The sequence below is a fragment of the Stenella coeruleoalba genome, assembly GCF_951394435.1.
Source record: "Stenella coeruleoalba genome assembly, chromosome: 2".
Lineage (NCBI taxonomy): Eukaryota > Metazoa > Chordata > Mammalia > Artiodactyla > Delphinidae > Stenella > Stenella coeruleoalba.
The window spans coordinates 132,071,320-132,086,901 of NC_137147.1; the positions used below are offsets into that span (position 1 = coordinate 132,071,320).

General features: G+C 47.2%; 1 protein-coding gene across 1 annotated transcript in view; it reads right to left on the reverse strand.

Annotated features, from left to right (window-relative positions):
* Positions 1-15,121: 15,121 nt before the first annotated feature.
* The window catches only part of PEAK1 (pseudopodium enriched atypical kinase 1), a 299,273-nt gene continuing 298,812 nt past the window's right edge, over positions 15,122-15,582 (reverse strand). Inside the window, exon 5 of the transcript XR_013826945.1 lies at positions 15,122-15,245. The gene's annotated coding sequence lies outside the window, so the exon portion shown is untranslated. The remainder of the gene's footprint in view (positions 15,246-15,582) is intronic.

Sequence of the window (15,582 nt, forward strand, 5' to 3'; positions counted from 1 at the left end):
CTTCGATCTGTTTATATCATCTTTAATTTCTTTCATCAGTGTCTTATAGATTTCTGCATACAGGTCTTTTGTCTCCCTCCGTAGGTTTATTCCTAGGTATTTTATTCTTTTTGTTGCAGTGGTAAATGGGAGTGTTTCCTTAATATCTCTTTCAGATTTTTCATCATTAGTGTATAGGAATGCAAGAGATTTCTGTGCATTAATTTTGTATCCTGAAACTTTACCAAATTCATTGATTAGCTCTAGTAGTTTTCTGTTGGCATCTTTAGGATTTTCTATGTATAGTATCATGTCATCTGCAAACAGTGACAGTTTTACTTCTTCTTTTCCAATTAGGATGACTTTTACTTCTTTTTCTTCTCTGATTGCCATGGCTAGGACTTCCGAAACTATGTTGAATAATAGTGGTGAGAGTGGACATCCTTGTCTCATTCCTGATCTTAGAGGAAATGTTTTCAGTTTTTCACAATTGAGAATGATGTTTGCTGTGGGTTTGTTGTATATGGCCTTTATTATGTTGAGGTAGTTTCCCTCTATGCCCACTTTCTGGAGAGTTCTTATCATAAATGGGTGTTGAATTTTGTCAAAACCTTTTTCTGCATTTATTGAGATGATCATATGATTTTTATTCCTCAATTTGTTAATATGGTGTATCACACTGATTGATTTGCATATATTGAAGAATCCTTGCATCCCTGGGATAAATCCCACTTGATCATGGTGTATGATCCTTTTAATGTGTTGTTGGATTCTGTTTGCTAGTATTTTGTTGAGGGTTTTTGCATCTATATTCATCAGTGATATTGGTCTGTAATTTTCTTTTTTTTGTAGTATCTTTGTCTGGTTTTGGTATCAGGGTGATGGTGGCCTCATAGGTTGAGTTTAGGAGTGTTCCTTCCTCTGCAATTTTTTGGAAGAGTTTGAGAAGGATGAGTGTTAGCTCTTCTCTAAATGTTTGATAGAATTCACCTATGAAGCCATCTGGTCTTGCACTTTTTTTTATTGGAAGATTTTGAATCCCAGTTTCAATTTCATTACTTGTGATTGGTCTGTTCATATTTTCTGTTTCTTCCTGGTTCAGTCTTGGAAGGTAATACCTTTCTACGAAGTTGTCTATTTCTTCCAGGTTGTCCATTTATTGGCATAGAGTTGCTTGTAGTAGTTTCTTAGGATGCTTTGTATTTCTGCGATGTCTGTTGTAACTTCTCCCTTTCCATTTCTAATTTTATTGATTTGAGTCCTCTCCTTCTTTTTCTTGATGAGTCTGGCTAATGGTTTATCAATTTTGTTTATCTTCTCAAAAAACCAGCTTTTAATTTTATTGATCTTTGCTATTGTTTCTATTTCATTTATTTCTGCTTTGATCTTTATGATTGCTTTCCTTCTACACACTTTGAGTTTTGTTTGTTCTTTTTTCTTTAGTTCTTTTAGGTGTAAGGTTAGATTGTTTATTTGAGATTTTCGTTGTTTCTTGAGGTGTGCTTGTATTGCTATAAACTTCCCTCTTAGAACTGCTTTTGCTGCATCCCATAGGTTTTGGATCGTCGTATTTTCATTGTCATTTGTCTCTAGGTATTTTTTGGTTTCCTCTTTGATTTCTTCAGTGATCTCTTGGTTATTTAGTAACGTATGGTTTAGCTTCCATGTGTTTGTGTTTTGTACATTTTTTTCCCTGTAACTGATTTCTAATCTCATAGCGTTGTGGTCAGAAAAGATGCTTGATATGATTTCAACTTCCTTAAATTTACTGAGGCTTGATTTGTGACCCAAGATGTGATCTATCCTGGAGAATGTTCTGTGCACACTTGAGAAGAAAGTGTAATCTGCTGTTTTTGGGTGGAATGTCCTATAAATATCAATTAAATCTGTCTGGTCTATTGTGTCACTTAAAGCTTTTCTGTCTGGATGATTTGTCCACTGGTGTAAGTGACGTGTTAAAGTCCATCACTATTATTGTGTTACTGTCGATTTCCTCTTTTATAGCTGTTAGCAGTTGCCTTATGTATTGAGGTGCTCCTATGTTGGGTGCATATATATTTATAATTGTTATATCTTCTTCTTGGATTGATCCCTTGATCATTATGCAGAGACTTTCTTTGTCTCTTGTAACAGTCTTTATTTTAAAGTCTGTTTTATCTGATATGAGTATTGCTACTCCAGCTTTCTTGTGATTTCCATTTGCATGGAATATCTTTTCCATTCCCTCACTTTCAGTCTGTTTGTGTTCCTAGGTCTGAAGTGGGTCTCTTGTAGACAGCATATATATGGGTCTTGTTTTTGTATCCATTCAGAGAGCCTGTGTCTTTTGGTTGGAGCATTTAATCCATTCATATTTAAGGTAATTATCGATATGTATATTCCTATTACCATTTTCTTAATTGTTATGGGTTTGTTTTTGTAGGTCCTTTTCTTCTCTTGTGTTTCCCACTTAGAGAAGTTCCTTCAGCATTTGTTGTAGAGCTGGTTTGGTGGTGCTGAATTCTCTTAGCTTTTGCTTGTCTGTAAAACTTTTGATTTCTCTGTGGAATCTGAATGAGATCCTTGCCGGGTAGAGTAATCTTGGTTGTAGGTTCTTCCCTTTCATCACTTTAAATATTTCATGCCACTCCCTTCTGGTAGAGTTTCTGCTGAGAAATCAGCTCTTAACCTTATAGGAGTTCCCTTGTGTTATTTGTCATTTTTCCCTTGTTGCTTTCAATGATTTTTCTTTGTCTTTAATTTTTGCCAATTTGATTACTATGTGTCTTGGTGTGTTTCTCCTTAGGTTTATTCTGCCTGGGACTCTCTGTGCTTCCTGGACTTGGGTGGCTACTTCCTTTCCCATGTTAGGGAACTTTTCGACTATAATCTCTTCAAATATTTTCTCGGGTCTTTTCTCTCTCTCTTCTCCTTCTGGGACCCCTATGATGTGAATGTTGTTGAGTTTAATGTTGTCCCAGAGGTCTCTTAAGCTGTCTTCGTTTCTTTTCATTCTTTTTTCTTTATTCTGTTTTGCAGCAGTGAATTCCACCATTCTGTCTTCCAGGTCACTTATCCGTTCTTCTGCCTCAGTTATTCTGCTACTGATTCTTTCTAGTGTATTTTTCATTTCAGTTATTGTATTGTTCATCTCTGTTTGTTTGTTCTTTAATTCTTCTAGGTCTTTGCTAAACATTTCTTGCATCTCTTGATCTTTGCCTCCATTCTTTTTCCGACGTCCTGGATCATATTCACTACCATTATTCTGAATTCTTTTTCTGGAAGGTTGCCTATCTCCACTTCATTTAGTTGTTTTTCTGGGGTTTTATCTTGTTCCTTCATCTGGTACATAGCCCTCTGCCTTTTCATCTTGTCTGTCTTTCTGTGAATGTGGTTTTTGTTCCACAGGCTACGGGATTGTTGTTCTTCTTGCTTCTGCTGTCTGCCCTCTGGTGGATGAGGCTGTCTAAGAGGTTTGTGCAAGTTTCCTGATGGGAGGGACTGGTGGTGGGTAGAGCTGGGTGTTGCTCTGTTGGGCAGAGCTCAGTAAAACTTTAATTCAATTGTCTGCTGATGGGTGGGGCTGGGTTCCCTCCCTGTTGGTTGTTTGGCCTGAGGCGACCCAACACTGGAGCCTACCCAGGCATTTTGGTGGGGCTAATGGCGGACTCTGGGAGGGCTCACGCCAAGGAGTACTTCCCAGAACTTCTGCTGCCAGTGTCCTTGTCCTCACAGTGAGCCACAGCCACCCCCTGCCTCTGCGGGAGACCCTCCAACACCAGCAGGTAGGTCTGGTTCAGTCTCCTATGGGGTCACTGCTCCTTACCCTGGGTCCCGACGCGCACACTACTTTGTGTGTGCCCTCCAAGAGTGCAGTCTCTGTTTCCCCCAGTTCTGTCAAAGTCCTGCAATCCAGTCCCACTAGCCTTCAAAGTCTGATTCTCTCGAAATTCCTCTTCCCATTGCCAGACCCCCAGGTTGGGAAGCCTGATGTGGGGCTCAGAACCTTCACTCTAGTGGGTGGAATTCTGTGGTATAAGTGTTCTCCAGTTTGTGAGTCACCCACGCAGCAGTTATGGGATTTGATTTTATTGTGATTGCACCCCTCCTACCGTCTCATTGTGGCTTCTCCTTTGTCTTTGGATTTGGGGTATCTTTTTTGGTGAGTTCCAGTGTCTTCCTGTTGATGATTGTTCAGTAGTTAGTTGTGATTCCGGTGCTCTCGCAAGAGGGAGTGAGAGCACGTCCTACTACTCTGCCATATTGAACCAATCTCTCTAGCTAATGTTTTGATTTCTCCTATTTATAAATGAAGGTCTAGAGCCTTACTCTCCAAATGAATTCTGCTGCACACTGGTTCCATGGGATATTAAAAGAGATCATAAGAAAAAAGTTCAGTGGTTCTGCAAGTGTGAGAAATGATGAGTTAAACAAACTATTTTTTAAAGTTACTGAAGAAATCACACTAAATAATGGTGAGGATATGGAGCCACAGAAACTCTCACACGTTTCTGGGGGGAGAGTGTAAACTGGTACTCTGGAAACTAGTTTGGCAGTTTGCATACACCTTGTAAATTCCATTTCTGGGTGTAACTATCCAGGAAAAAGGTGAAACTTGTTCACAAAAAGTGTAGTACAGAGAAGTATTTATAGCAACTTTGTTCAAGCAAAAACTGGAAAACTCTATTTACCAACAGGAAAAGAGATAAACACATTGTAATAAATATGTATCTTACAGTGGAATACTCCTCAACCGTTAAAAGTAATGAACCACAGACACATGCAGCAACATGGGTGGACTGTACAGATACTATTTTGAGTGAAAGAAGCCAGACACAGAAGAGCACACGCTGTATAAGAATCCATATACGTGAAGCTTTAGAATAGGCGAAACTAATCTATCGTTATAAAGCAGTTGCCTTGGGGGTGGGGGTAGGGGTGATGGGCAAGGGATGTGAGGGGACTTTCTGGGGTGATGAAAATGTTCAAAATCTTGATACAAATGTGGGTTATATGGGTGTGATTGTCAAAATTCACTGAACGTGGTAACTGCACTGAATGTCAATTAGACAATGAAAGTGACTGCAAGATCTCTCGGAACCTTTGATAAGCTAAGACATATTATGAATGTCAAGAGCGGGGTGTGGCACATAGGGTTTCCCGGCCTAATCTGAGCCTTGCTGGAGGGGTGTGGGCAGAAAGTGTTCCCTCCTAAGTGTAGGAACTGGGAGCAAATGGCTGTGTCGGGCACAAACCACAGGATTCCTTGTGCCTAGTGTCCCAGGTCTCTTAGAGTGCTGCCTGCACCAAGAGGCTGGAGCTGGGGAGGGGCAGGTCTCTGTCCCCTGCTCTGGGGAGTCCAGGCCATGCCACCTGCTCCCCACCCACCCAGTCCTACAGCTTCTGCTAGTGGGGCCTCAGGGTGTCCACAAGGGGATTAGGCTGTAATAGTCAATAGCAGTAGAGAAGTTTCTGGCATGGTGGGAGCTACCATTGCTACCAAGACCCACTTATGCTTCCCTCTGTGGTGGTTGTGGGGTCCTATCCCCTCTGTCCTGTGCAGGCCTTCCAGAGCCCTCACTGACTCAGCACACAGTCCTAATCCGGCAAAGCCTGGAGACAAAGGCTGGGCTGGGTCCGGCTCCAGAGGCCCCCTCCCACCCCTTTGCTCAGCCCTGCCGCCCAGACTCAGGAGGCTCTCAGGGCTCTGGTGGAAAAACTGGTCCCCAGACTTCTCTGAGTGGGTCACGGGCTATGCTGCACCAGTGGGCTTCTCATTTTGAATGTTCTCATCTGCTTCTCAGCTTCTAGAAATCCTGCAGAATGACTAATTTGTCAATGGTACTTTTGCCGTTTTCGAACACTGCTATAGAGATGTTCTTATTTTTCTCTTCTGTCAATGCAAATGGGGCAGAACAGGTAATTTATGAATGAACCAGGGTGTGTGTGTGTGAATGTCCATTCAGCCTGAGCCCAGGCGAAAAGAAGGGGCTGGAGGAGAGACCGGGGAGGCGGCCTGGCAGGCAGTGGACAGCCAGCCCCATGAAAGGTCCTTGCTACGCACGGGAATGACATTGCTGTGCGGTGGGCCTGACAGATGCTCCATGGGAGATTAGGAAATAAGTCTGCATCTCCCCTGGGCCCTGATACCATCAGCGGTTAAGAGGCCTGTCTGATTTCATTACAAATCTTCCATTCCCAGGGCTTAGAGCTCAGCCTCCAGACTCACAGGTGTGGGAGGACAGTGGGCCACAGCAAGGGCATTTTGCTTTTAATTGTGGTCATTAATCTGACACCAACAGCTGGTCTATCCTGCAGGTGAAGGGGGGGGTGACAGGAAAGCCATCAACTGGGAGCCCGCTGACTCTGCTGCTTTGCTCTCTAGGAAGTGGGGAGAGAGAGGGAAAAGCTTCCTAATCTTGCTTTCAGGGCCCCCTTTCCTGGCCTCACTGGGAAGGATCTAGGTTTGCTTTCTCCCCGGATTTTGTGGGAGTTTCCTGGAGCCTGTAGATGACTAGCTCCCAAGTCATGTTCCTCTTATTTTTCCAGGGCCACAGTGGTGTATGGTGGCACCTTGCCTCAGGCCAGGTCCTGTCCCAAAGTCAGGTTATGTCCCAGTGAGAAGGGTGGAGTGGGACTCCTTACCAGGGCTTACCAGGTAAGCATCTGGAGCAGCCCAATGAGGCGCACGACACAGTAGGGAGAGGCCCAGAGCCAGATGGGACAGAGCTAGAGAGAAGGCCAGCATAGCCACAAAATGGGAAGGTGGGCCAGATAGCGTATGTGTGTGCACACGTTTGCGTGTGATGGGGAGGGTGGACAGGAGAATTTCACCCTGGCAAATTCTATCCCGTCTCCATCCATCCACAACCCTGAGCTGGCACTCCACAGGAACAGCTCTGACAGGCCCCGGGGGCGATTTAGAGGCATGGGTCCACCCTGGGAGCTTGCCAGCATCAGACAAGTACCCAGTGGCAGATGGGCCAGAATAGGGCAGAGAGCAGGTGGGGAGAGGCCCCATGGGGTTGGGGAGGATGTAGGCAGATAGAGACCTTGAAGGTTGAATGGAATCCTGACAGGCAGAGACAGCGTGGTGAGTGCATGGGGAAGGGGTGTACTGCTGGGTGTCCTGGCAAAGCACCGACCAAAGGGTTTGCTGAAGGGTGGGGACCTACTAAAAAGAGGGTCCACTAACAGTGAGCTTGATTCCTAGGTGGCAGGCCTGGGGTCCAATTTCTGGGGTTAGAGGCTGCCTCTGTGAGGACACCTTTCGGAAGATGGTCCTCAGACCCCCTCAGCCTGAAGGGGGCCAAGAGCAAGGCTGGGGCAGCCATAATCACAGCAGTCATCGACTACCATGTGCCAGGACCCCGGGGACCCCACGCCAGCCCTGGGGGCGGGGGCTGATGCCGGCGTGGTGAGTCACTAAGAGGAAAGAGCAGCCTGGCTCAACTCCTCCCACCAGCAAGAAGGGCCTGGGCATGGATGGGGGAGGAAACAAGATGCCCAGGTCGGCCCTGGTGCTTCTGCAGATGACGTTTGGCGCTGGGAAGGTCTTTCGACTCCTCAAAGGAAAACCTAGACACTTGTCATCTATTAGGGATAATTTGGGGTAAAGAGTCAATAAGGCCCTATTTGAACGTGGAGCACACTTATTTGGGGTAGGTCTGGCTCAGCCTGGGGAGCTGCTGCTTGCTCTCCCACTTGCGAAGCTTAGTGACCTTGGGCAAGTCATCGCCCCTCTCCATGCCCAGGCTTTCTCACTGGTGAAATAGGGTAAGAACAGGATCCACCTCACAGGGTTATACTGAAGATGGAATGCATCATGCAGGCAAAGCACATGTAATGGTACCTGGCTGAGGAAAGCTGCTAGAGGTGAGCTATTGCTCCTATTGCAAGTCTTAGCACCTCGCAGAACCATTCAGAGGAAGAACAACAACCATTCAACGACTTGGCTCCAAGTTGCCAAGGAGCTTGTCCAAAAGGGAAGGTGTCACCCCTCCCTTCCTCCTCACCTGCTCCCTCCCAGGGTTTCCTCGGGACACCTGACCAAGCCAGGAAACGTTGACTCTACTTCCTAAATATTTCAGGACCCAGCGCTGCTCTTCCATCTCTATGGCAATGAGCTGAGCTGAGGGGCTCCCAGCTTCCCTCACCTTACAGGTAGGTTCTCCCTGCCCATAGATTCCCCCTCTGGACCCTCCTCTACTGCAGCAGCTAGAGGGATTTTCCTCCAGTGCAAATCTGAGCTTCTGAGAGCCTCCTGTGACTCTCACGTGTTTGCCGGAACATGCCAGAATAAACTTGGCTTTGCACTTGCAGACATTCCTCTGTCTGGAATGCCCTTCTCCCCATTTTGTCCACCTGCTGAACTCCCTTTTATCCTTCAAAATCTAGTGCTGACACGCCTCATCTTGAAGGCTTCCAGACCACCCTTCCTCCCCAACAAGTCTGAGGCAATATGCCTGGCCTTTTATGCTGCCTTTTATGTTGTGTGGACCCCTCTGTTGTCACCCAGTTTACATAATCATTACCATTGTGCATTCTCCTTTGCACCTATCTCCACCCTCACCCCTAATCCAGGGTCTGGCTCATGTCAGTTTTAGCTGACCCAAACTGAATTTGTTATTAGTCAAATATTCCATGAGCTATAGATGTCACTAGATCAGGGCCACAGTGTGTGGCCTTGGTCATGCCCTTTCCCTCTCTGGGCTGCAGTTTCAGCATCTCTATAATGAGGAAGCTGCCAGGGTCTCTGGGTTGTTCTGAGTTTCTGGAACTTCCCAGGTCTGCCTGCCTACTCTAGGGGTGGACAAAAAGTTTGGGGGGTCTCCATGCCTCGCAGACCACCTACTTCTCTGGTCAGCTGTGCCCACAGGAACCAGCAACTTCATCCCCCTGGAATCTGGTGACTAGCATTCTTGGGAAACACAAGGATGTTTGCAGAACTTAATATTTCTTTCTTTTCCCCCAAGCAATGGATAAACCTCATTAAGCCGAGACAAGAGAACTGGGTCATGCCCTGCTGATGCCAAGCAGAGGCTTGTGAATGAAGCAGGCTGTTGAATTTCAGACATAAGAAATAATCTGCTCCTTGCACCCGCCTGATCACTTTATTAGCACAAAAGATAAATTTAAACCTCTGACTTATGACAAAAGGAAGTAAGTCTGCACTATCCTCCTAATTAAACCAAGAGAAGCCAGCTAGATGCAAGGACACCAGGCCCACTCAATTAATTAACATTTATTACAATCAGAAAATAATCTAATTCAATTAAAATGTCTCCACAAAAGCGGTTTAATGACTTTCCCCAAAATAAAGTACATTTGACTGGAGCATTTATTATGCCAGGGACCAGTGTCATTCATGAGGGAGCTGAAATGACAGCCCTGATGTGGCTCTGTGGAAAGGGGAGGACAGGGCAGGCGGGGCCGGGGAGGGCTTGGCCGAGCCCTTCGTCAAGAGAGAGGGGATGCTTCTGGACAGCAACCCTCTAGTGAAGAGGCAGGCCCAGAGCCAGAGGAGCTGCCCACAGCTGCCTTCACCCTCACCCCCACTTCCTGCTTCAGCCCCCTTCCCTCCTGCCAGCTCATCGCTGTGCCTGGTACCCCCTTCCCCTTATAGGATCAAGCTTGTGTAAGGTAAGGAATTATGGGGCAGGCTTGGATTCAGGAGCCTGAGCCCCTTTCTGCCTGTGTCACCTTGGGCAGGTAGGAGGTGTTTAGAGAAAGGACTGTTAGCAGGGCTTTCTGAAACTTAGCCAGGAGATATTTGCAAAGCTGGAGAAACTGCCATTTGAAAGCTGCAAGCAGTTTTCTGACTCTCATGAGGCAGAGATTTGAATTCATAGTGCCTTTGTTCAGCAAAAATCCCTTGGTGGGTCCTTAGTTATAAAAACAGAAAGCAAATACTTGGAGCTCATCCTTTGGAGCTAACAATATCTGAGCACGTACTATTGCCAGGCAGAGGGCTAAACACATTTGTTGGACGACGTCCTTTAATCCTCACAACAACCCTGCAAGTTAGAACTCTCCATTGAAACCAAGGCTCAAAGTGTGCCTGAGGACCACGGTTAGTTAGAGGCGAACCCTGGATCCAAACCTGGGCAGCCAGACTCAGGGCAGAGAGGCCCCCAGCAAGCTCAGAATAACTGTGGCACTCGGCGGGGGTGGGGGTGGGGGCGGAGGGAGGCCTCTGTCATTGGATTTGGGTGGGGCCCCAGAGTCTGTCCTGTTGAAAAGCCCCCTGGAGACTCTGGTGCTCTGATCTTGGAGACTGAAATCTCTACATCCACCCTGTCTCCTGGCGTCACACCTTGCCCAACACCCCTGCTCAGCTGTGGCCTCAGAAAAAAGACAGTATGAATTAAGCCCCTTCTCATCCAATTCAATTGCACCTACGTTGTCTGAACTCCATACAGTCACCAGCATTGAGTATAAGCTGTAAAAAGAGCTCTGTTAACTTGATAGGCAGAAAATGGGAGGCCAACAACAGGATCCTAACTAAAAAAGAAAAAGGCGGAGGAAACAACACTTGCGGGATATATAGCAAATGTTAGTGATGGTCACTTCTGGATGGTGACCAGCTTCTGGTGGGTCAACTTTATTTTCGATTTTCTACTGTAAACAGACATCACTTTTATAATCAGAAAAAGCTATGAAAATGGTTTTTAGGTATGCCCTCGTAGTTTTTCATTTCTCTTATTTCTAGAAAGTTTAAGCGTTTGGATTCTTCTATGACTTGTCTGTTCTCATCTCTCTATTGGCATTTTATGTTCTTAATGATGTGTATAAGCTTTTTATAACAGGATTTTAACCCTATGTCCATTATATTTGTTGAAATGGTTTTCCTGGCTGGTTATTTACTTTTCAATTTTGTTTCTAATGTTTTCAGTGCTCGAAGGTTTATCATCTTTATGTAGTCAAACCTATTGATCTTTTCCTTTCAGGTGCCTTCTGTTGCTTTATAAGTTAGAAAATCCTTTATCAACAGCAGATAAAACAGGTATTGACTTAGCTTTCTTCCTAGTTCTTAGGGTTTCTTTTCTTTTTTCTTTCCTTTGTGCCATGTAGCTCCTTGTTTGATCTGCTTGGATTTATTTGAGTTTACAGAGTGCAGATTATTTTCCAAATAGCTAACTGATTGTACCAGCACATCTTATTGGATAAGACTTTCTTTCCCTTCCATATGGTAATATCTTACTGATCCTATATTGCATTTTTGTAGATAATAAACTTTGTTTTTAAGTTACCTATTCCATTACACTGACCTTTTTTTCTTGTACCTGTATCACACTGTTTTATTGATTATAGCTTTTTCATATACTTAAATAGCCTCTCAATTTCAATAATTCCTGGGTTTCTTTCACCTATTCATTCTTCCAAGTGCCTCTGAGAACCATTCTGTAAAGGTCAAAACAGCAACAACAACCCACTGAGGTTTAAGATTCAAATTTCATTGAAATATTTGAGGAGATACATGGTCTTTCTACCCAACCTGGGGGCTCATCTCTCTATCTGCGCATCTTCCATTATAATTCTTGGGAGAGTTTTGTAGTTTTTCGTATTTCTTTGTTTACCCATCCCTACAAGAATGTGACTAGATGCCCAGAGAAGCAGAAATGATAAGAAGAATAAATTTACATATGTTATATAATACTGTCATTTTTAGTGAGAGAAGCTGTCTTTTGAAAAGTGCCATGATCGTGATGTCTATTGGGTCAGCCCTTAAGTAAGTTAAGTGAGGAAAGCAATTTGAAGAATATTGTACACATCGTACAGGTGTATGTGTATGTTTTGCACAAAAATGGGGCAAGGGGTTGAGCACTTTACCATCTAGATCACCACGGCATGGGGGGAATGGAGAGGGTGGAGGAATGGAAGGTAGATTCCCGTCCACCCCTTTGCTTCCCACCCCCACCCCTACACACAGGAAAAGAAAGTTGCCAAAGTGGCCAGTTACCTTTATGGTGGCTGATGGTCACTCAGTTGCCTTTTTTTGTCCCAGAAGCAGTCCTAGGAGACCCCCATGGTAGGCACCTGCTGGGTGGGTGAAACTGGGGTTTACTTGCTTGGCAAACTTTGCCCCTCTCCATCTGCAGAGTTGGGGTGGGGGGAGGCAAGTCTGCTCTGGGGCATTTTGAGTGGGAAGTTTCCACAGGCGGCCAGTACCTCCCTCTCCTCAGCAGACACCCTGTTCCTGGCCAGCTCCTTACAGAAGGAGCCAGGATCTGACTGCTCAGCCTGGCAGGCCCTTTCTGGATTTGCCCCCTTCCCCATCCCCACTCTGCTTGCTTCAGGAAGCCTTCCTAGGCTGCCCCAGTCTGTCACGGTTGGAGTGAATGACCCTAGGACCCAGTTATACATTGGCATAGAAACAGGCTAGCAGACTTGTGACGTGGTGGGGAAGAGAACTGGCTTCTGAGTGAGCCAGCCTGGGCTTGAATCTCAGCCCTACTACTTACCAGCTGTGCAGCCTTGGACAAGTTTTTCTTTTTTTTTTTTAACATCTTTATTGGAGTATAATTGCTTTACAATGGTGTGTTAGTTTCTGCTGTATAACAAAGTGAATCAGCCATACATATACATACATCCCTATATCTCCTCCCTCTTGCGTCTCCCTCCCACCCTCCCTATCCCACCCCTCTAGGTGGTCACAGAGCACCGAGCTGATCTCCCTGTGCTAGGTAGCTGATTCCCACTAGCTATCTATTTTACACTTGATAGTGTATATATGTCCATGCCACTCTCTCACTTCGTCCCAGCTTCCCCTTCCCCTCCCTGTGTCCTCAAGTCCATTCTCTATGTCTGCGTCTTTATTTGGACAAGTTTCTTACTCACTCTGAGTTTCAACCTCCTCATGTGTAGAATGGGTGTCAGAGGGCTGGAGTGAGGATGGGCAGTGGGGAAGCCCGGCCCAGGACCCGTGGGCCGCAGTTCTGCCCCTGCCCCTCCTGCGAGGCTCGCTCAGACTCTTGAGGAGACAGATGGGAGGAGAGAGCGGAGGCAGGAGGCAGGACACACACCAGGCCGAGAGCTGAGTCTGAGGTGCAAGTTGGCGGAGGGAACACTTCCAGCTGGAGTCACCCCAACAGCTTCTTGGCTGAATGGGGCCCTGAAGAATGGGGAGGAAAAAGGACAAGAACCCTGTGGGCAGGGAAATCTCCAGGTGTGTTTGACGAGCAGCAAGGAGGCCAGCCGAAGCAGGGCCTGGGGGTCTGGTCAGCAGTAAGCATGACCGGGTGGCGGGACTCAGGCTCTGCAATTGGGTTGTCTTCTCTGGGCACCAGGGAGCCACTGATTATTCTGGGGCAACAGCAGGGGGTGAGGGAGGAAGGCCATGAGCTCTGGGAAGCTGGGAGGAGGAGCCGGACCGTCTTGAGGACAAATGCTAGTTCCCTCACTAGGGATTTGGGGCAAACAAAACCTCTCTGGCTTGTCTTCTCATGGGTAAAATGGGGATAATTCTAGAACCTACCTCATAGGGTTGTTGTGAAGATAAAATGAAGCTAGTTCAACCCTAAGAAGCTCTCCCTTGCTCTCCTTTGCGCTCCTAGGAAACAGCACTGACAAGAAGGCACACAGATCTGGGTTCATACCCTGAGTCTGATTAGTTGAGTGAAAATGGGCAGAATGGAGCCATCTCCTTGGAAGGCTGTGGGGATGAAGCACACTCTCACCTTCGGTAGTGTTGACGCTCCCACCGGCGGCAGCCCAGGGCCTCTCTGAGCAGCGCCCAGGCCACAGAGCGTGGGGGAAAGCCTGGCTGCCCTGACCTGCAGGAGGCCCAGGGTCAGGAGGCAGAGGTAAGTCAGTGGGGGAGGCTGAGCCACTCAGAGCCTGAGGGAAAGAGGCCTGCAGAGCCTGACACCCACAGTGGGGCTCTGTCCTCAGCATCGGGGAGGGGCCTGAGTGGCCTGGCCTGGGATGGCCGTGGCAGCAGGGTTAGGGTGTTTTCGGATGTGCCCTGGGTGTGTGGTGGAGGGAGGCGCAGGGAGGAAAGGCGCTTGTGGGGAGAGGAAGAGCCGATAAGGAGCCACGGCCTTGTAGGTTTTCACTCTGCCTGACCTCCGACCCCTGGTTCCAAGACTCCAGCCCAGGTGTAGGCTGCTGAGTGATGGGTGGTGGAGGTGATGGACTCAGAGAGCTGACAGCTCTGTCCCCCGACAGAGATTCGGAGCCCTTCTACTCCTGGGGCCCCTGGGTCCCCCTCACCGAGCACATTCCCCAGCACCCAGTAGCCCTGCTTGGATTCTCAAACTGGGACTGGTGACCAGTAAGGCTCAGCCTTTTGGTTTCTTCCATGTACCTTCCAGAGGGTAAGGGAATAGTTGGTTGGGATATGTGTGTGCAGAGAGTTATGTTATCTCCAGGAGATCGGGGGTTCTACCCAGGCAGCCTGTTTCCACTCAGAGGTCTGCAAGTTTGAGAGAACCAGACCTTGGCAGCCAACTCTCTACTCACCACCCCCACCCCCACCCCCGTATGCAATCCAATTTTTAAGTTTCAGCTGTTAATTACCTTGACCTGCTCTTACTGGCAACCTGTGATCCGCCAACTGCAGTTCTTGGCTCCTGAGGCACTAATGAAGTTCTTTCCCTTGTAGAGCACAGGCTCACTTAAAAGGAAGTATAATTTGCTAGGCCTTGGAAAGCAGCAAGAGCTCCCGGAGCAGAGGGTGTACACTCAGTGCCAGGCAGCCAGAGAGCTTCTCGTACCAGTTAATTCCAGGTAGGAAAGAACTCAAGATTCTTTGTGGCCTGCGTTGAAAGAAGCCAGTTCTCAGGCATGTAGGAAGCCAAAGGCCCTAGTCAAATGTCAGTGGCCCATCACCTCTGGACAACCCAGAATCAAAAGGGAAGAGTGGTCTTCCTGAGGGCCCACTAACGGAATTCCTAGGAATGGATCCCATGCTGTGCAAGGTGATGGAGGGGAAATAGGATCTGTCTCCAGCTACACCAAAGGACAAAGTGATCCCATTGACGACCGTGCTCCACCTCACTTGGAGTCAGGCTTGGGCAGCCCTGAACTGGTCCCACCATCCAAGCTTGTATCTTTTCAGGGGCCCCGGTTGGCCACTCACCAGCAGAGCATTAGACAGCAACCCAAGCCTAGTGTGCTCCATCCCTGGAACAGCTCCAGCTGTCTGTCTTTGTCTTTGGTTCTCTTCCTCCAGAAGCCAGTGTGCTGTGCTCACAACGAGGAAGGCTAGCTCCCCGGCTCCTCTCCAGCAAGCAGAGCCCGTGTCCCTGGGGGTCGTCTCTCAGTTTTGTTGCTGACCCTTCCTCCTAGGCCCAGGCAACAGAGAGAGCTTTGAGGCCCACATCAATGTGGGTGTTGCCTCCTCAGCAACATAAAACTTGAGTATGGCAATCAGTTTTCTGGAATATCCCTTAAATACCATGTCTGAAAATTCCAGAGTGGAGAGAAGCAGAAACACTGGGCTGGAGCCAGTGCCCACTGTCCGGGGTTTAGAGCTCATGTTTGCACTTTCACTCATTCTACTCCAATAACGTGCCAGCTGTCACTGCCACTGCCCACTGCCGACTCGTCCTGCCTGAACCCGGTGGCCTCCTCTCCCGGCTCCTGAAGTGTCTACACATTGGCTTGTCTGCCTTTGTGAGG